This window comes from Ranitomeya variabilis, chromosome 2 (genome assembly GCF_051348905.1).
Source record: "Ranitomeya variabilis isolate aRanVar5 chromosome 2, aRanVar5.hap1, whole genome shotgun sequence".
Classification (NCBI taxonomy): domain Eukaryota; kingdom Metazoa; phylum Chordata; class Amphibia; order Anura; family Dendrobatidae; genus Ranitomeya; species Ranitomeya variabilis.
The window spans coordinates 911,751,884-911,774,338 of NC_135233.1; the positions used below are offsets into that span (position 1 = coordinate 911,751,884).

Below are 22,455 nucleotides of genomic sequence, written 5' to 3' on the forward strand. Positions count from 1 at the left end.
TAATTGGGCTATGAATAAATAATTTAGAATAAAAATGGACGTGGGTTTCCCTGTATTTTTGATAGCCAGCCAGGCTGCAACTCTCAGCTGTCAGCATTAGCAAGGCTGGTTATCAAGAATAGAGGTGTCCCATGCTGTTTTTTAATTAGTTACCTGATTTCAAGCCATGTTAGCGCCATTATCGGACTGTTGAATGCCGGAGTGCCGAATGCTGGAGAAACAGCTACTATGAACTCAGGTGACCTAACTGTTCTTGTTCACAATGAAAAAAGTAATTGAAAAAACAAGTGGGGTCCCCAATAATTTTCATAATCAGCAGAGGGAAAGCTGACAGTTGGGGGCTGATGTTAATATTCTGGGAAAGAGACAATATTCATTAAGGTTCCCAGGTGATTAATATCAGTGTAATGTTCGGAGAAGAGGAACGAGAGTGGACCCTCTGGACCGTGGAAAGACCTACCCCTGGGCGAGCGGGCCTAGCAGTACCGACCTCTATACAGGGACCGTCAGGAGCAGGCCCAGAGGTCACTTACCCACGGTGGAAGTACCAAGAGGGACGGCTCAAAGAAGGAAGAAGAGACAGAAGGATCTGGAAGACGGTTCCAAATGGGGAACCCGGGAAGACGGAGGACTGAGCGGAGAGCAGGGATATCGGAATGGAGGGAAGATGTGGAGGAAACGAAAGATGGAGTTAGAAACTAGGAAGGAAAAAATGAAACAGAAGCTGGGAAGGGGTTCAGGGAACTACAGCAGAAAAAATGGACTAAGCATAGCCAGGCAATGAATCGGATGGCACAGAGTGCCAGGCAAGCACAGGGAAGTGAGGCCAGATGCTATAGCAAGGCTAAGGCAATCAGGCACCTAGATGCAGGACAGACTGCCTCTTATAGCAAAGGCAACACTGGGATTGGCTGCTGGAATCACTGACCTTGGGACCCCAGGAAGGAGAAGTGGAATAGATGTGCCTGCGCCCTCTGGAGAATCCAGAGCACCTGCGCAGACACCGAATCCCTCCGGGAGAGCAAGGCACCGGAAGTGAAGAGAGACTGATGTGCCTGGACCCGGAAGCAGGGCGTCGGGAGCGCGCCGCTGCAGAGGAGGAGAGACCTGTTCGCCCAGACCCAGAAGCAGAGTGGCTGTAGCGCACAGCAGCGGCAACAGGGAGTGCAGCAGTGGAGAAGGAGCCGACGCGCCTGGACCCGGCAGCAGAGCGGCGGCGCAGCAGCGGTAACAATCAGCACACATCTGTGTACATAGCCTTTCCTGGCTATTAAAATGGGGTCCCCCAAAAAATGAGGTGTGGTCCTCCTATAGTTAATGACCAGCAAAGGCTAGGCAGACAGCTGCTGGATGATAGGATGATATTAATATCCTATGAAGGGGCCATGGATATTGGCCCCCTCCCAAATTAAAAATATCAGCTCTCAGCCACCTCAGAAATGGTGCATTCTTGAGATACACCAAATCTGGCACTTAGCTTCACTCTTCCCACTTGCCCTGATGCGGTGGCAAGTGGGGTGATAATTGGGGGGTTGATTTCACCTTTGTACTGTCAGATGGCATCAAGCCCAGAGGTTAGTAATGTAGATGTGTCTATAAGATGGCATTAGTGTTTTCTGTGTAATCTGATTTTTTTTTGTAACATATGCATTATATTCCTTGGATACCAGGTTTGCCACGTACTTTGCACTTGAAGGTGAATGTCTAGGAAACAGAATTTAGACTCTAAGTTCAATTTAAGAAATTAATCAATACTAGTAAAAAAATATTAAATACAGAACTATGTGATATATCTAAGATTAAAATAATATACTAACAGGATGTATAATTTCCTTTTAAGATCCTAACCAAAGGTGCAGTCACAGGTAAATTACTTTACATAATTGAGAATATTAATTGAAAAACTTATGCTTTAGAACAACATACAAATTATTCCAATTGAAACATATAATCTTTTATTCATTTTTGTTACATAGTATCTTTATTCTTTTTTTTATGTCTAAAGATTGTCATGCACATAGAATGTCAATATCTCTCTTCCCTGACCTACGCTTAAAAATTTGGTTAAATGTGCATCTTCTGGAAGTACCAGACACTTGGGAACTTGGAGACAGTAAGAGTCCTCATATACATTGTATTTAGACATAAATACACTACATAGTTATTATCATTTCAACAAACTCTGTAGCAATCAATAGTATGAGCATAAGAAACTTTGTAATATATATTATCAGATAAATTTGTTTCTTATTCTCTCTCACAAACAGCTCAAGCCTTCAAACCTGTCTTGGTCAAAGCAGCCCACTAAGGAGGTATCAGATTAGAGCTTATTAAACGCCATGGAAAAGGGGTGGTGAAGAGTGCATCAGGAGACCTCAGCACAGTGAGAGATGGTGCTGACAGAGGCATATTGTGCTGCAGCTTGAAGCTAATTTATATTACTTCAGTGCTGGATTCACAGCTACACAGCTCTGTAATTCTGTATTATGCCCCCATGCTGCTACTGCTTCTATCTTCCTGCTATAGATAGCGAAGTTCAATAATCCATCTCTCTCTGTGTACTGTGTATGAAAGATATCATTATATCAAGTTTCCACCCACTAGCTCAGAAACAACTGAAAATGATACATCAAGCCTGTAGATGGGAAAACTAGTGTAAAAAATGCAAAATACAAGGCATGTAATGCTCAGAAATTATATTATTTTTCATGAACAGATACAACAGCTTATTCTGAACACTTGCCTTAACTGACAGGCACACTCTAATGCCAACGGCTTACTATATATTTTCTTAAATAAAATAATAATTGCTTAGGGGTGCCTCTTATTGCAATATATATTTTATTCTTATTGCAGTACATATTTTTTCTTATTGCAGTATATACTTTCTTTAAGTCACATTAGACCGCATAAAAGTTATGTCTTTGCTTAGAATTAAAAGTCACATAAATAGGCTTCTCTATGTTTATAATTGCATGGTCCAATCCAGGAAATTTAGGATGACATCCCTGCAGGTCAGTAATCTGATCCGCTACTTGAAAGAATTGTCTTGATTTTGCAAATAAAAATAACCATAAATCAGTGAAACTTTGAACAATGTGTACAACACACGCGAGAGCTATCTATCTATCTATCTATCTATCTATCTATCTATCTATCTATCTATCTATCTATCTATCTATCTATCTATGTGTGTTGTGTGTCTCCGTGTGTATGTAGCTAAAGGACAATTATTCTATATATTGATTGTTTAGTTTCATGAGAAACACATGCGACTAGTCACAACATAAGTCAATTCTCCTTGCGATGTCTCTTGCCTAAGGTGCAGTTTTGAGTGTCTGTGGTTTAATTTCAGTAATTTGTGTATGTTGTAGAGGTATGACATTGAAGCGAGTGTCATTATAAAGGACTGTTGTTCATTTACAATTCATGAGTGTTAAGAAAAGCCTGCTATTCATGATTATTGAAAGATAATACAAACATCTCAAAATGTCAGGGGTCAAGTTTAGATTTTTTTTCCTCCCTTCTAAATGGACTCACACATCTAAAGACATTTTTCTATTGGAAACAGAGGGATATGTTTCATTGGCATTTGTTTTAAGTTGTTTATGTTTGACTTGAGATTAGCTGATTCTATCCATCTGTATATCTATTTATTGATCTATCTAGAATCATTCTAGAAATTGCACTTTATTTACCAAGCTGAATGTTTAGATTTGTTAATTATTACTAAAATAAAAAAAGAATACATCATTTAATTATAGGATTAAATACTTAGGTCCAATTTATCAAAGTGTTTACCCCAGAAATCTGGAATAAGACATTTATAAAAGTTACATTTTTTAGGGGCTCGAACGCTTGCACAAAAATGTTGCAAATTTTGATGAATTGTTGCAGTTGTGCTTGGCTCCGCTAAATTGGGCGAAATTGAGCTGAATGGGTATGGGACGGGACATGGCAATACGTGCTTGTTCCATTCATGATGACATTTGGTGCACCTTAAAGGGAACCTGTCACCCCCCCAGTCATTTCAAACTAAAAGAGCCACCTTGTGCTGCAGTAATGCTGCATTCTGACAAGGTGGCTCTTTTAGTTCTGGGTGCTATAACTTGAGAAATAATCAGTTTTATAATTTGTCTGCAATACCTGCTCCTCAGTCAAGTGGGCCGGCGTTTCCCCCCTGCTTCAGACAGCACACAGCTGTCACTCACATCTTCTTGGCGCCGCCTCCTCCTCACCGCTGTTTTCAAAAGTAGCCGGCACCTGCGCTCTTATCCCCTGCCTGGTGCAGGCGCAGTGAGTGCTGCCCGTCTTTCCTCATATGCAGTCCAGCTGACTGCGCCTGCGCGGCCGCCCTGCCTGTGAATCCCAGCCCCGCAGTGATTTATGATTTATTCACATTGCGGGGCTGGGATTCACAGGCAGGGCGGCCGCACAGGCGCAGTCAGCTGGACTGCATATGAGGAAAGACGGGCAGCACTCACTGCGCCTGCACCAGGCAGGGGATAAGAGCGCAGGTGCCGGCTACTTTTGAAAACAGCGGTGAGGAGGAGGCGGCGCCAAGAAGATGTGAGTGACAGCTGTGTGCTGTCTGAAGCAGGGGGGAAACGCCGGCCCACTTGACTGACGAGCAGGTATTGCAGACAAATTATAAAACTGATTATTTCTCAAGTTACAGCACCAGAACTAAAAGAGCCACCTTGTCAGAATACAGCATTACTGCTGCACAAGGTGGCTCTTTTAGTGTGAAACGACTGGGGGGGTGACAGGTTCCCTTTAAGCCACAAATCTTACTCCAGTCTCTGGTGCACTGAGACACTTGATACTTTAAGATACACCTGATTCAATAAGGGGCATGCACCTCTTAATGATTTAGGTGCCTCTGACTCCAACATGCCCCTTCATCAAGAATTGTATGATCATCATCACCCCTTCATGAATTGGAACTGTAATGTTCACCAATATAGGTAATGTGCATTTAACATGTATCTGTCATTTTTGTACCTCTTAGAATATCCCATCATGTACTTGTTCATGAGGAATAGCACTATATCTTACCACTACATGACTTGACTTACATTCTGCATTTTCTCCTCTGCAGGCTCAGTCTCTAATTTTCAATTCTCTGTATGCTAGTTGATAGAGATGAGCTGCTATAATATCTCCCATACACAATACACAGACATGAGGGATTTCTGCATTTCTTTCCCCATGTTGCACATAGACAGAAACAGCAACAGCATGAAGGGTATTATACAGCCGTACTGAGAGGTGTGGATGTGAATCCATCTCTTGAGTTAAATAAATTTGCTATAAGTTGCAGCCAAATCTGTTTCTCCTACTGCTTTATATCATCCTGGTCTTCACTGCGCTAAGTGCTCCCCTCTCTAGAGTGTAAAAGATTATATAACTTGACACCTCACATTGCTAGCAGTCGATTTTGCGTTGACCAAAAGAGGTTTGAGCTCTTTTTCAAACTGGATGTCAGGAGGTGGGGGTGGAGAAGAAGAACGGCTCTTTAGTGAAAAAAGAAACATATTTCTCTGGTAAGATATGTGACAAAGCTTCATATATACAATTCTACTATTGTTTTGTTGGAACTATTGTGACTATTTATAGATTTTTTTTAGCTTAAAGGTGTTGTCTGAGATTTTTAAAAAGTTCCCCTGTAAACAGGTTACTAGGATGCAACACGCAGACAAAGACATGGTGGAAGTAACCAATTAAACTATTCTCTTAACACAGGAATGAAAGGGTTAACTGTGCAAGGAATCAATTATTCAAATACAGGGTATTACGTAATATAATAGCAAAAATGACAATAAACTCATTTTATCAGTTGCAGTATGGATTCTCTCTCCTATGTATTTGTTTTACTCCCTTATATAGCTCCATTAATTTCTCAGAGCTTTACAGACATTATAGGCACTGTTCACGTTGGGGCTCATAATCCAAATTCCCTATCAGTATGTCTTTAGAGTGTGGGAGGAAACCTAAACCCAAAGGGAACCCACGCAAACACGGGGAGAACATACAAACTCCTTGCAGACATTGTCCTTGGTTGAATTTGAAGCCAGGACTCCAGTGCTACAAGGTTGCAGAGCTAAACACTGAGTCACTGTGCTGCCCAACTATTTCTCAATAGGAGTGATGCCCTAATGTCCCATGTGTGATAACTCCCTAGGTTGGTACTCATAACTATAAGGTGACACAAGAATGTCTCTTCAGCATGTTTCCACCTAAGTAGCGCTAATGGGGGTCACCGGTATTTCCTGCTAGGCCGCAAGTCCTGACAAAGTCAAGTAATGCTCTCTTCGCCCTCCTCACACTGGCTTGACCCTTTTCCATCTGCCACACAGCCATTGACCAAACCCTGTACTGTACATCAGTGCCGGAAATTCCAGCCCAGTTCACACTGCCTACAGATCAGCACAGCGGATGTCCACTTCTGGATTGTGGCCCACACTCAGTCTTCGGGCTTGACCTGTGACGGTCCACTATCAGGCAGTGATGGATAAGTGTTGGGCTTTTGGTCTGGACTGGGGAAACTGCATCTCAGGCCTTGACTGTTGTCATCCAAATCTCGCTCACTGGTTCACGTTATCACGCCTCTCTTATTCTCCAAGTGTGTCCTGGTGACTCAGCGGTGGCATCTCTCTTCGCATATGTCCCACTAGTTTCACTTGTTGGCACCATCTGACTTCCCAATTTATCTCTCCGGCTTCTAATAACGGGTAACTGGGCCACAGGTGTCACCTGACCCAATGCTCTCTTTTGATCCATTTTTCCTCAAACACTTCCCCCATCTCTCGGTTCAGCTGGGTTCAGTCTGGACAGTAGGTGGTAACCTCTGGCCACAAGTACTGCACAACACTGAGGAACCTCATTCTTCACGGCACACCCTCTTATAGATTTACAGCATCAAATGCTATTACAAACAGCATTTTTTTTACATCCCCTACTACTTCATCTTGTCACCAATAGTGGTATTTGTTGCCCTATATTTATTCATTCTGAATTGATGAGGTGCTGTTCATTCAGGGAACCACTAAAGGCAAAAATTGCCCTTAGTGAAGTTACGCCATGTACACAAGCATCACAAGTGAGGACATTAATTGGCTGTATTGGTCATTTGTTCACGCATGACACATAATCACTTCAGTTTAGGAAGATAGGAAGAAACATAATTATATTTAAAAATTCATCACATTTGCTACTGTCGGTATTTTTCAGATTTTTATGTTACATGCGCGTTTTTAATTTTTGATGTTTTTTGTATTTTTAAGTTTCATAGCACAAAATGTGTTAAAAAAGAAAATGTGCAATTTTCACTGTGGCTATTAGATCAACTCATAGTTTCAGTTCTTTCAGAAAATCCAAATATACATTGGACAGGGCCATCTCCGCTGCGGTCTCCCATTCTTCTCCTGCCACAGTGGAGCCTGCTCAGCGGAGATGTCAGTACCAGCGTCTCACTCAGTCTGACTCTGTGCAAAGGGTTACTGCTGCTTTTCCTGCTTCTGCCATTGTAGCCAGTACTGGGCAGCGGTGAGCAGAGGTTTTTGGGACTAAGTCCTACTTTTCCCCTTCTGAGCATGCCCAGGGTAAGCTCTTTCATTGGAGATCAAGGGTCACATGCTTAGATACTGCAGCAAATCCCATTGGTCCTCCAGGAAGGTCCTGAAGGTGCTCAACTTCCGTGGCAGCCTCCCATTGGTCCTTCTGGGAAGGTCCTATACTTGCTGCAGCTATAAAAGGTTCGCATGACTGCATGGTCATGCGCTAGTATCAATCTAAATTATGTGCTTTGCGCCAGTGTAGTTATGTGTGTATGTACCCGGCTGAAATAAGCCCCTAGAATACTGGCACTTCCGGTGAGGAGATTGTGTGATTGTATTCAGGGACCCGGCTGAAATAAGCCCCTAGAATACCGGCACCTCCGGTGAGGAGATTGTGTGTTTGCATGACCACTGACAGCTATCAGTTCGGCAGTTAGCTTGTTCTCCTGTGAGTCTAACAGGGCGCAGTGCTTTCCTTTCATGGCTACTCTGTGAAGTAACAGTGCTAGCCTATACCGCCAAATAGTGCCACCATTCACTAGCAGCAGGTTCCTCCTGCACAGTAGACCCCGGGCTGCGAAAACACCAATAATAAACATCTATATTTACTCGGTGCATTCCGCTAGCCCTAACATACATTAGCAGGAGTAAAATGGCTATAGTTTGTATTTAAGCAACCAATGTGCGAATGTAAAATGTCATTGTGAAGGGAGGAGAACAGAGGTAGCTATGAAGTCACCTATTGTGCATGATGGATTCTGTTTAAGAGCTCTATATAGAAGTATTACTTTTTACTCTACTCAGCCGCCTCTAAACTTTTATTGCTCACTGCCTCCTTTGGTCTCACTCAATGGTCATCCGCAGCCACCCATAAAGATGGCCACACATTGGACCTCATTTTCACCCGCCTCTGTTCCCTTACTAATCTCACTAACTCACCCCTCCCCCTGTCTGACCACAACCTACTGACATTTTCTTCCCTCTCCCCTCCTTGTGCACAACCTCCACTCCACAAACTCGCTCACAATTGCAGAAACCTCAAACACCTCAATCTACACTCTGAGTCCCTTCTCCCTCTTACAGACATAGCTTCCTTCCATGACACAGATGCTGCTGCCACTTTTTATAACACCACAATAGCAGCAACACTCAATTCGGCCACCCCGCTCATGCATAGCAAAACTCGTAGAATCAACAGGCAGCCCTGGCTAACCAGCCTGACCAAAGAACTGAGACGGGCTTCCAGGGTCGCTGAATGGATATGGAAGAGATCTCATTCTGCTGAGCACTTCACTGCATACAAGCAGTCCCTCGACAACTTCAAGTCCATGCTCACTGCCGCAAAACAAACTTACTTCTCATCTCTCATATCCTCCATGACTCACAACCCAAAACTGCTCTTCAACACTTTCAATTCTCTACTCCGTCCCCCAGCATCTCCTCCTTCCCTTCTCATTTCTGCTGAAGAATTTGCCTCTTTCTTTAAGCAGAAGATCGATAACATCAGACAAAGCTTTGGCCCGCAGCCCCCAATGCCCCTCCTCTTGACTTCTCAGCCCTGTTCCAAAGCCAGCTTCTCCACCATAACAGACGATCAGCTCTCCATCCTTCTTTCAAGATCACATCTCACCACTTGCACGCTTGACCCGCTCCCATCCCACCTCATCCCTAACCTCGCAAAAGTCTTCATCCCAACCCTAACACAACTCTTCAATCTCTCACTTACAAACGGTGTCTTCCCCTCATCCTTCAAACACGCATCAATCACACCTATCCTCAAAAAACCCTCCCTCTAGCCATCCTCTCTGTCCAGCTATCGCCCCATATCCCTTCTCCCTTATGCCTCAAAACTACTTGAACAGCATGTCCATCTTGAACTGTCCTCCCACCTCTCCTCCTGCTCCCTCTTTGACCGGTTACAATCTGGCTTCCGACCACATCACTCAACTGAAACTGCCCTAACTAAAGTGACCAATGACCTACTAACCGACAAGAGCAAGCGACACTACACTGTCCTCCTCCTCCTGGACCTGTCTTCTGCCTTCAACACTGTGGACCACTCCCTCCTGTTACAGATTCTCTCATCTCTTGGCATCACAGACTTGGCCCTATCCTGGATCTCATCATATCTAACAGACCGGACATTCAGTGTCTCCCTCTCCCACACCACCTCCACATCTCGCCCCCTGTCTGTCGGTGTTCCCCAAGGCTCAGTTCTAGGACCCCTACTCTTCTCCATCTATACCTTTGGCCTGGGACAGCTCATAGAATCCCACGGTTTACAATATCATATCTACGCTGATGACACGCAGATCTGGACCCGACCTCACTTCCTTACTGACCAAAATCCCACAATGTCTGTCTGCTATTTCATCCTTCTTTTCTGCTCGTTTTCTAAAACTGAACATGGACAAAACAGAATTCATCATCTTTCCCCCACCTCCACCTGACCTATCCATCAATGTCAATGGCTGCTCACTTTCCCCGGTCCCACACGCTCGGTGCCTCGGGGTGGTCCTTGACTTTACCCTCATTTTCGAGCCACATATCCAAGCCCTTGCCTCCTCTTGCCGATTCCAACTCAAAAACATTTCCTGGATCCGTGCATTCCTTGATCATGAAACCACAAAAACACTAGTACATGCCCTTATCATCTCCCGCCTTGACTACTGCAACTTCCTACTCTCTGGCCTTCCCTCTAGCACTCTGGCACCACTCCAATCCATCCTAAACTCTTCTGCCCGACTAATCCACCTGTCTCCCCATTACTCCCCAGCCTCTCCTCTCTGCCAGGCCCTTCACTGGCTTCCTATTGCCCAGAGGCTACAGTTCAAAACACTAACAATGACATACAAAGCATTCACAACCTGACTCCACCATACATCTGTGACATGGTCTCCCGGTACCTACCTACACGCAACCTTCGATCGTCTCATGATCTCCTTCTCTACTCCACTCTCATCTCTTCCTCCCACAACCACATCCAAGACTTCTCCCGTGCTTCCCCTATTCTCTGGAACTTTCTACCCCAACACATCAGGCTCTTGCCTACCACAGAAACCTTCAAAAGGAACCTGAAGACCCACCTCTTCCGACAAGCCTACAACTTGCAGCGATCCCCAGTCTACTGAACTGCCGCATGATCAGCTCTACCCTCTCCTAGGGTATCCTTACCCATCCCCTGTAGACTGTGAGCCCTCGTGGGCAGGGTCCTCTCTCCTCCTGTACTTGTGTGTGCCTTGTTTTACTCATGTTTATTGTACTTGTCTATATTTGCCCAGTTCACATGTAAAGCGCCTTGGAATAAATGGCGCTATAAAAATGTATAATAATAATAATAGTGAGATGTCTGAACAGTCTACTTTAAACAGGAAGTATGGTCCTAAAATAGGCAGATTGGGATAGAAAAAAACAATTTAATCTGTAGGTAATTTAATTTTCTGATGATACATTGTCTTTAAATAAACACTATAAACTATTCTTTAAAGAGGTGTTCTCAAGTTTAAATGTTATCCGTTATCCATGGGATAGTGGATAACTTTCTAATCACTGCAAGTCCAACAGCTGGGGTCTCCACTGATCTCGATGAGCCCTGGCTGAATGGAGTGGGGATCGATTATGTGTATTGCTGCTCCATTTATTCTAATTGCAGTGCTGAAGAGCAGCCAAGTGCTGTGCTTGGCAATCTCTGGCACTTCTGTTAAGAAGGAATGGAGCGATACTCCTCTTCGTTGAGGATCGATAGGGGCAACACCGATCAGAACCCCAGCGAGTGTAACATTATCCCCTATTTCATGGATAAGGGATACATTTTAAACTAGAAATCACCCCTTTAAATACACACTTCAAAGCCTTTAAGGAGCTTTCCTATATTCCAACAACCTCATTTTCAAATATGAGGTATAGGTGGAAAAAGGTACTTTTTTGTAGAAATAAATTCAAATTTACCAAACTAATTGCCTCAAACTATAATTAGTCATAAAAGAGCAAAGTGATCTGTAAGCGGATGTTGACTTATACAAAAACATGATCATTTATGAAAGGAGAAGCAGTCAATAGTTTTAAGATCTTTGAGAGTATTTGTAGAAGGTTACCAAGATTAAAAATAAATCACTGCCTTTTATAATTCATGTTAGAAGTATCGCCTAGGAGAGGTATCTAACCTTTAAATTATTGAGTGACCCTTTAATAAGCCATGCACCATAATAAGACATAAATGACAATCTGGAAACACATCTACAGACAACATGTTTCAGGGTATTTGCCTCTCATCAGTGTTGAGCAGCTTCTGCTTGGCTGAGTGTGACTCCCTTGAGACAACATTGGGGAAGTACTGGTTCTCCTTAAAAGACCATTTGAGAATGGAGTTTAACAGGCAATGCTTCATGGGAGAAAAGAATGCAAAGTAGCTGTTTTTCAAAGCAAATAAAATTATTCTGCAACTACCAACTCGGAGACGTAGCTACCCTATAATTCAATCTCAATTCTCTTAATTAGCCTTGCAACATGATCAGGATTAAATGCAATGCCAGAAACTCATCTGTAGACAGACTGTTTCAGGACTTTTGTCTGTAGATGGGTTTCTGGCTTGGCATTTATCCTTGGTCTTGTTAGAAGGCTTTGTTAAAGGGTTTGACAGTTGATTAAAGGGTAGTTACCTCTCCTGAGTGATACATAAGGTAGACTTTCATTTATTAAATACAGATTATTTACATGGCTTAGAATTGAAAATCATAAGTAACTGGAATGTAAGGAGATGGACATAAGATTTCCACAGTTAATGTATAACAGGATGTCCATCTACTGGCCAAAAATTGGAGGACAAAAAAAGTGGAAAGGATTGCATTAGCAGGAACTGAATAACAAGCGCCTGATTCATGAGGGGAAGAGATTGGAGGAGACACCAGATCAGGTATCAGTTGTGGAGCAGTTAATATTTATAAAAGGCCCAGCAGGGCAGCGAAGAGGAGGAGTCTGCATTTGAAACTGTAGCAGGATGGACGTGTGGTGCCGCAAGGTTGCAGCCCTGAGTGAAGAGTCGAGTGACCACACCCGAGTGAAAAGTCTAATGACCAGCTCCAAGTGAAAAAGAGAGCGACCAGACCAGAGTGAAGAGTTGAGTGACCAGACCCGAGTGAAGAATCAAGTAACCAGAATGAGGGGTGAGTGACCAGAGCTAGGTATCCGGAATCAGAGATGAGAGACCATAGCTTAGAGATCCTAGCTGAGGGAGCAGAGCCAGAGCTGAGAGAGATGACCATGCCATTGAAGAGCGACGTTCATGTTAGATGTGACTTCCAGGGTAGATGTATTGCATAAAGGGGTCCCGGGCCTTGCTTCAGGGGATGAAGGCGCCCAACGTAATGAGTGTGCAAAATGACTCATTGATAAAGGACTTAGGGCCTAATGGAGTGTTATCATAGGTCTCTATTAGGGCCTGTACTATGGCTTGTATTGCCTAGAGAGTGACAAAGAGATGGTGGTATTGGGCCAATAGTGACGGTGGTGCACCTCAGGTTACGATATTAGTGCAAAAATATCCCTGATGATAATATTTGTTTGTAATAGAACAATAATGTGTTATTAGAATAGTGTTGATGGGATTTGGATGTTTCACCCCCAGCAGTTAGCCCCCGGGTACATTTTGCCCCCCGCAGTTTGCCTCCGTTTGTCCTGGTGGTTCATGAATTCCTGTCTGTCATCAATCCAAATGTCATAAAAGTAGTGTACAGAGTGCTGCACTTTTGTGACATGACATGTTAAATCAACTGTCTCCATCCATCTGACGTCACGGGGAACCTCTAGACTGCCCTCCGTGACCCAAGGAGCTGCAGCTGCGACAGGTAAGTATCATCCTGGGGGTCAAATGCTGGGGACGAAATGTGCGGGGGCGAAATGTACCCGGGGTGAACTGCTGGGGCCGAACTGCTGGGGGTGAACTGCTGGGGGCGAACTGCTGGGGGTGAAACATCCTATAACCAGTGTTGATATTCTGTATGGCCGAATTGCTGTATTCTAGTGTACAGCCCTTCCACAGTCTGAGTTACCTTTGTTATTGTGCCGTAGGCAACTCTTATACTTGTGTTAAACTAACAAATATTTCTTGGGTAAGTTACAACTGTGTCCTCATCCTCTGCTATGTTGCATCTGCGTACCTGATTGCAGGAAGAAGGCACAAAATATAATGCTCAATGTGTTCCACTAAGAATGCATTCCCACATTGCTGCCACATTTAATTTTTTTTGCAATTTTGGATAATCATGGCAATATAATGCAGCTCTCAATGGTCCAAAAGCGGATGTTCTCCAGCACCAAAGGGAAGTAGTTAAAACTTAGCCTTTAATCATATAAAACAAAAAGTTGGGACAATGTGCACATATTAAAGAAGAAAACCCATAATGCTTACTTGTTTTGGGTAGAAAAAACCATAAAGGGGATATCTGGGACTTTGTAAAAAAACATAAACATAAAATGTGCCTACCTACCTGCCTGTTATACCCAGTGCCATTGTTCACCATCACAGAACTCTCACAGACCGCTCCTGCCAGCGGTTCAGCTGCCGCAACTAACCTTACGTCAACAGAGCAACTGCTTCTTTTCTGTTTCTGATTGACAGTCTGCACCCCCATTAAGGCAGGAGAGATCCATCTGTCAATCAGAATGATGTTGGTGGTTCTGCCTTGTCAACAGAGCAGTGTGGAAAAACAGCCACAACTGAATCACCAGCAGGAACGGTCTGAGACTGCTCTGTGCCAGCAAAGAATGATGCCGGGTACAAGTTAGGTAGGTAGCATTACCTGACCATTAGTGCTTAAGCACAGTTTTGCTTACTACAATGTCCCTTTAATCTTAGCTATGATTAGGGGTTTTTCTACCCAAAATACGTAAGCATTATGAGTTTTCTTTTCTAATGTATGCACACTCTCCTAATTTTTTAACCTGTATGACTAAGGGCTAAGTTTTAACTACTTTCCTTTAGTGCTGGAGAACATCCCTTTTTGATCCATTGAAAGGTATTTGATACAGAAGCCAGACCAGTGCATCATCGATGCACAACACCCAGACCACAGACCGTCTACCGTGGAAGTCTCATGGGATATTTATCTCTAACACATAAGTGGTGAGCTGAATTGACACTTTTTCTATTACGGTACTTTGGCATAAAATAATGCAGTATTAAATCTATAAAGTTTAGGACACCCTCAAATTATTAACACAGCCTTTGGGTGCTATTTCACAGAAAGATAAACTTCTGGTAGCAAGCTCTAATTAATTGTGTAGGTATCCAATCAGAGCTCAATCACATTAATTTTCTCATTAGAAATAATTGGGATGGTAAAAGGAACAAACATTTTTCTGATTAATAACAGTGGAAAAGGACCTTTATAGCTCCATTTTAATTGTATTATATCTTTTTTTTATATTCCAAAATAGCGCCTCTTGATGTCATTCTTTGAGGATACAGTTCCAATAACAAATGTATACTCAACTGTTCCCAAAAAAGCCCATTCCACTGTAGGACATGCAGCAGAATACATCTACAATTGACCTTTATTATAAATATATATATTTTTACTCTTGTGGAGTAGATTTAGCCAGCAAATACGTATAAACATGGTAGAAAGTAGCCGATGACTGATACATAACACTACTGACTGTCTGTATAAATTGCTGTATTGTTTATGGTTCAGTGTATAAAACAGCTTTAACTATTTATTTTTATGCTTTTTTTAATGTATCAGTAACAGCTAAGTAATTAGTGAAGGAGATGGAATACATTGTGTTCTGCTACCCACATGCAGTTGCAGTTCACGAATTAATAAAAGCCAAGTGATGACTTTTAAAGAATCTGCAAGTGAACCTTAACCGATATCCTTAGGCTACAATCTCCAAGTGAAAAATATTAAGGGTGAACTGGCCAATGCTACCAAGTCAATTGACAGAATGTATGGGTCATTAATTTTGTGTCCTTTGTTTTGTCAGTTTGTTCTGTACAGCCTGCCAGAGAAAGTAAAGGCAGTCAGGCTGAAAATTGTCTGCGTTATAGCATGTTCCCCACCCAGTATGCACTGACCCACGGGAGTGGATTCTAGGTCAGCAGACCTTCATTTCCCTTCCAAATTCTTCAGCAGCTCTGATCACAGATATGGTTTTGATAACAGAAAATATGGGACAAAGAGTCTCGCTTATTAGGACCCCCAAGGGTTCAATGGTCTTCATTGACTTTCAGTGAACAAATCTCACAATATCAGTTTAATGTAAAACTTTTTACTATTTTTTCATCAGACTATTCAGTTACATGTAACATCGGTGCAATCATATATACAAATGTCAGATCCCTTATATTTTTGTTATTTCAAATTTTTGTAAATTTTGCTCTCATTTTGCTTTAGATTTAGCTGTAATGAAATCATACATTTGACACTTATATGCATTATTTTCATTGTGAGTGAGAATTTTCCCTTCCGAGACACTGTTTGGTTGCTATCTATGTAACAGATACTAAGAAAGAATACATTAACAAGAATGTTCCATTCTTTCAATAAAGGAATACTTTTATATAGGAAAATGTCTTGGCAGCCAAACGGCGACTGCCAGATGGAATAGTTTGTGCCACATAAATTATAAGTTGTTGTGTTTTTTTTTGTCCTGGTGTCCTAAAGTTCCATCTGTCTACTTTCACTAATAAATATCTGATCATATTAGTGTGGTGGTAAACTTTTCCATGTGAAATAAAAGACTGCTAAACCTGGAATATAAATTGCTAAACCAATAGAGCTACACGATGCATTCAGAAATGAATGAATAGTGAAAAATAGAACTACAAGAATATTGGTAGTTAGTAGATTTAACGAACGCTTGGTCAATTAAGCACAGAAAACCTGCAAACTTCAAATATTCTCCCCCATCAGAAATGTGTTTGTGGAGAGGGCAGGGCTGGCATTCGGGGCAGGCAGACCAGGCAGCTACCTGGGGCCCCCGCTTCCCCAGGGCCCCCAGCTAGTGGCAAGTCACACAGCCGCTATGGGGCCCCTGTGAGGCAGGGGGGCCTGCCTGCTGCCAGCACCGACTCCCCCACTGCATTGAACTATACCAGCATCTGCCGGTACAGTTCAAAGCAATGATGGAGGAGAGAGTGTCACCTGATGCTCCCTCTCCCATCATTCCCCGCTCTGCCTCTGACACTGCGGGTGTGCGTCATCGCACACTCACTGTGTGCCAAGCAGTGCGGCGGAAGCAGGGAGCAGCGGGGGCATGAGGAGAGGTGAGGAGCTTTTGTTTTTTGTTTTTTTTACTGGACTGTGGGGCTATTCTCGGGAGGGGAGAGGAGGGGAGAGGAAGAGAGGGAGGGGGATGTGGTTTGTGCTGTATACTACTGTGTGGGCAGTGCTGTATACTACTGTGTGGGCAGTGCTGTATACTACTGTGTGGGCTGTGCTGTATACTACTGTGTGGGCAGTGCTGTATACTACTCTGTGGGCAGTGCTGTATACTACTGTGTGGGCTGTGCTGTATACTACTGTGTGGGCTGTGCTGTATACTACTGTGTGGGCAATGCTGTATACTACTGTGTGGGCAGTGCTGTATACTACTGTGTGGGCTGTGCTGTATACTACTGTGTGGGCTGAGCTGTATATTCTACTGTGTGGGCTGTTCTTTATACTACTGTGTGGGCTGTGCTATATACTACTGTGTGGGCTGTGCTATATACTACTGTTTGGGCTGTGCTATATACTATGTGGCTGTGCTATATACTACTATGTGGGCTGTGCTATATACTACTATGTGGGCTGTGCAATATACTATGGGGGTATATTCTATTCTATGGGGGAGGCTGTGTTATATACTATGTGGCTGTGTTATATATTTGGGGGTACATTATATATTATATTCTATGGAGGAGGCTGTGTTATATACTATAGGGGGCTGCATTATATTCTGTGGGGGACTTTATTAGATATTATGAGGGATGATTGCATCATACTCTTTGATGGGGCTACATTATATTCTATGGGGAGGTGGGCTGTATTATATTCTGTTCAGGGCTACATTATATTCTATGGGGGGCTGTATTATATTTATATTCTATGAGGGGTAATTGCATCATACTCTATGAGGGGGCTACATTATACTATATGGGGGGCTGCATTATATTCTATGGGGAGGTTACATTATACTCTGTGGGGGGTTACATTATACTCTATGGGGTGGCTGAATTATAGCAAAAAAGAAAAGTCCAGCTCACCACAGTAGAGATCCCAGGAGGCTCGGAGCATGGAAACGCTGTGTCAAGGCGTGTAGAAACCAGGACATAAGAAAAGAATTCCAGCTCAAGGAGGCAGTGAAAAGTAAAAACTTGGTACTTTATTCACTTCATGTAAGAAGCAGAGGATAAAACATCAGCACAATGAGAATAAAACCTTATCTACGCGTTTCAGGTGACAAGGCACCCTTAGTCATGATATCTGGTGTGTAACCAATTCCATGCTTTTTATATTGGCACCCGGTAGACACACCGGTGCAATAATTGATTAGGGAATTAATCCAATAGAAAATAGAAACACCTGATAGTGTGCGCAGACACCAATTAGCCACACAAAGCAAAAAAGAAAATTCAGAAAACAAGCAGAAAAAACACACATACACTTTGGCTATACAACAAAGAATATAAAATACAATAATATGATTGCTCAATTGTATAGAGAAAATATAATACTTGACAGCAAAAATGCACAAAATTACATTGAATGCGGGATTTATATCGTATTGGATTCTTCCTGGGGTAGTTGGAAAACCAAGATTGGACCGATATCCAAGTAGAAAGCTTTATAGAGTAATTTATGTACATTCTCAATTTTGATAGTTCAAGGATGTGCCATAACATATGTTATTGTATTTTATATTCTTTGTTGTATAGCCAAAGTGTATGTGTGTTTTTTCTGCTTGTTTTCTGAATTTTCTTTTTTGCTTTGTGTGGCTAATTGGTGTCTGCGCACACTATCAGGTGTTTCTATTTTCTATTGGATTAATTCCCTAATCAATTATTGCACCGGTGTGTCTACCGGGTGCCAATATAAAAAGCATGGAATTGGTTACACACCAGATATCATGACTAAGGGTGCCTTGTCACCTGAAACGCGTAGATAAGGTTTTATTCTCATTGTGCTGATGTTTTATCCTCTGCTTCTTACATGAAGTGAATAAAGTACCAAGTTTTTACTTTTCACTGCCTCCTTGAGCTGGAATTCTTTTCTTATCTCCTGGTGGCTGAATTATACTCTGTGGGGGTGGTGGCTGCATTATACTATACGTGGGCTGAATTATACTGTATCGAGGACTATGGGGAATGCATTATACTATATGAAGAACTATAGGGTGCATTTTACTATGGGAAGTGAATTGTACTACATGGATGACTATGGCGATGCATTATACTATATGGAGCACTGTGAGGAGTGTATTATGCTATATGGAGGACTGAGGAGTATATTTTAATATATGGAGGACTATGAGGAGCGTATTATACTATATGGAGGACTGAGAAGTGTATTATACCATATGGAGGACTGAGGAGTGTATTATACTATATAGAGGACTATGGGGCACATTTTATTATATGGAGGACTATGGGATGTGCATTTTACAATATGGAGGACTGTGGTGCACATTATAATATATTAGATGGTGGACCGATTCTAACACATCGGGTATTCTAGAATATGTATGTAGTTTATTTATGAAGATTTTAGAATAATACAATGAATACACAGAATTTGGCTGGCCAGGTGCAACCAATTAGCGAAGCGTGGTTCAAATCCTGCGCCAATTCATGGCCGGAGTGCACCTGTCGCTGATTGTTCGCGGTCGGCCATGTAGTATATAGCACAGCCACGTAGTATATAGCAGCCCACATAGCATATAAAACAGCCACGTAGTATATAGCACAGCGACGTAGTATATAACAACCCACACAGTATATAACACAGCCCACGTAGTGTATAACACAGCCCACGTAGTGTATAACACAGCCACTTAGTATATAACACAGCCCACGTAGTATATTGCACAGCCATGTAGTATGTTGCACAGCCCACGTAGTATATGGCACAGCCCACGTATTATATTGCACAGCCACATAGTATATTGCACAGCCACGTAGTATATTGCACAGCCACCTAGTATATTGTACAGCCCATGTAGTATATTGCACACCCATGTAGTATATTGCACAGCCCACATAGTATATTGCACAGCCACGCAGTATATAGCACAGCCACATAGAATATTGCACAGCAATGTAGTATATTGCACAGCCACGTAGTATATTGCACAGCCCACGCAGTATATTACACAGCCATGAAGTATATTACACAGCCCACGCAGTATATTACACAGCCACATAGTCCCACATAGTATATAGCACAGCCCACGTAGCATATAACATAGCCACATAGTATATTACACAGCCCACGTAGTATATAGCACAGCCACGTAGTATATTTCACAGCCAACACAGTATATAACACAGCCCATGCAGTATATAGCACAACCCACGCAGTATATTACAGCCACGTAATATATTACACAGCCCACGTAGTATATTGCACAGCCAACGTAGTATATAGCACAGCGACGTAGTATGTTACACAACACATGCAGTATATAACACAGCCCACATAGTTTACGTAGTATATTGCACAGCCAAGTAGTATATTGCACAGCCACAAAGTATATTGCACAGCCAAGTAGTATATTGCACAGCCCCGTAGTATACTGCACAGTCCACGTAGTATATTGCTCAGCCCATGTAGTATATTGCACAGCCCATGTATTATAAAGCACAGCCACGTAGTATACAGCACAGCCACGTAGTATGTTACACAGCCCACGAAGTATATAGCACAGCAACATCGTATATAACAACCCAAGCAGTATATAACACAGCCCACGTAGTGTATAACACAGCACACGTAGTGTATAACCCAGCCACTTAGTATATAACACAGCCCACGTGGTATATTGCACAGCCACATAGTATGTAGCACAGCCCACATAGTGTATTGCACAGCCCACATAGTATATTGCACAGCCCACGTAGTATATTGCACAGCCACGTAGTATATTGGACAGCCCACGTAGTATATTGCACAGTCCACATAGTATATTGCACAGCCCACATAGTATATTGCACAGCCCACGTAGTATATTGCACAGCCACGTAGTATATTGGACAGCCCACGTAGTATATTGCACAGTCCACATAGTATATTGCACAGCCCACATAGTATATTGCACAGCCCACGTAGTATATTGCACAGCCACGTAGTATATTGGACAGCCCACGTAGTATATTGCACAGTCCACATAGTATATTGCACAGCCCACATAGTATATAACATAGCCACATAGTATATTACACAGCCCACAAAGTATATATCACAGCCACGTAGTATATTGCACAGCCACAAAGTATATTGCACAGCCAAGTAGTATATTGCACAGCCCCGTAGTATACTGCACAGTCCACGTAGTATATTGCTCAGCCCATGTAGTATATTGCACAGCCCATGTATTATAAAGCACAGCCACGTAGTATACAGCACAGCCACGTAGTATGTTACACAGCCCACGAAGTATATAGCACAGCAACATCGTATATAACAACCCAAGCAGTATATAACACAGCCCACGTAGTGTATAACACAGCACACGTAGTGTATAACCCAGCCACTTAGTATATAACAAAGCCCACATGGTATATTGCACAGCCACATAGTATGTAGCACAGCCCACGTAGTATATTGCACAGCCACGTAGTATATTGGACAGCCCACGTAGTATATTGCACAGTCCACATAGTATATTGCACAGCCCACATAGTATATTGCACAGCCCACGTAGTATATTGCACAGCCACGTAGTATATTGGACAGCCCACGTAGTATATTGCACAGTCCACATAGTATATTGCACAGCCCACATAGTATATTGCACAGCCCACGTAGTATATTGCACAGCCACGTAGTATATTGGACAGCCCACGTAGTATATTGCACAGTCCACATAGTATATTGCACAGCCCACATAGTATATCACATAGCCACATAGTATATTACACAGCCCACAAAGTATATATCACAGCCACGTAGTATATTGCACAGCCGACGCAGTATATAACACAGCCCACGCAGTATATAGCACAGCCCACGCAGTATATTACAGCCACATAATATATTACACAGCCCACGTAGTATATTGCACAACCGACGTAGAATATAGCACAGCGACGTAGTATATAACACAACCCATGCAGTATATAACACAGCCCATGTAGTCCCAAGTAGTATATAGCACAGCCAAGTAGTATATTGCACAGCCACAAAGTATACTGAACAGCCACGTAGTATATGGCACAGCCACGTAGTATATTGCACAGTCCACGAAGTATATTGCACAGTCCACATAGTATATTACACAGACCACATAGTATATAGCACAGCCACGTAGAATATTGCACAGCCACATAGTATATTGCACAGACACGTAGTATATTGCACAGCTCACGCAGTATATTACACAGCCATGGAGTATATTACACAGCCCATGTAGTATATAGCACAGTGACGCAGTATATAACACAGCCCATGCAGTATATAACACAGCCACGTAGTCCCACATAGTATATAGTTCAGCCAAGTAGTATATAGCACAGCCACGTAGTATATTGCACAGCCACATAGTATATTGCACAGCCACGTAGTATATTGCACAGTCCATGTAGTATATTGCACAGTCCACGTAGTATATAGCACAGCCCATGTAGTATATAACACAGCCGTGTAGTATATTACACAGCCCACGTAATATATAGTGTAGAATATTGCATAGCTGATGC

General features: G+C 42.6%; 1 protein-coding gene across 6 annotated transcripts in view; it reads left to right on the forward strand.

Annotated features, from left to right (window-relative positions):
- MECOM (MDS1 and EVI1 complex locus) overlaps positions 1–22,455 on the forward strand; it is an 857,842-nt gene that overhangs the window by 563,911 nt on the left and 271,476 nt on the right. For 2 of the 6 annotated variants that reach the window (XM_077290596.1, XM_077290598.1), the window contains exon 1: positions 12,232–12,721. The exons of the other annotated variants lie outside the window; for them this stretch is intronic. The gene's annotated coding sequence lies outside the window, so the exon portion shown is untranslated. Of the gene's footprint in view, positions 1–12,231; positions 12,722–22,455 lie in introns of those variants that run through there. 6 annotated transcript variants of the gene reach the window in all.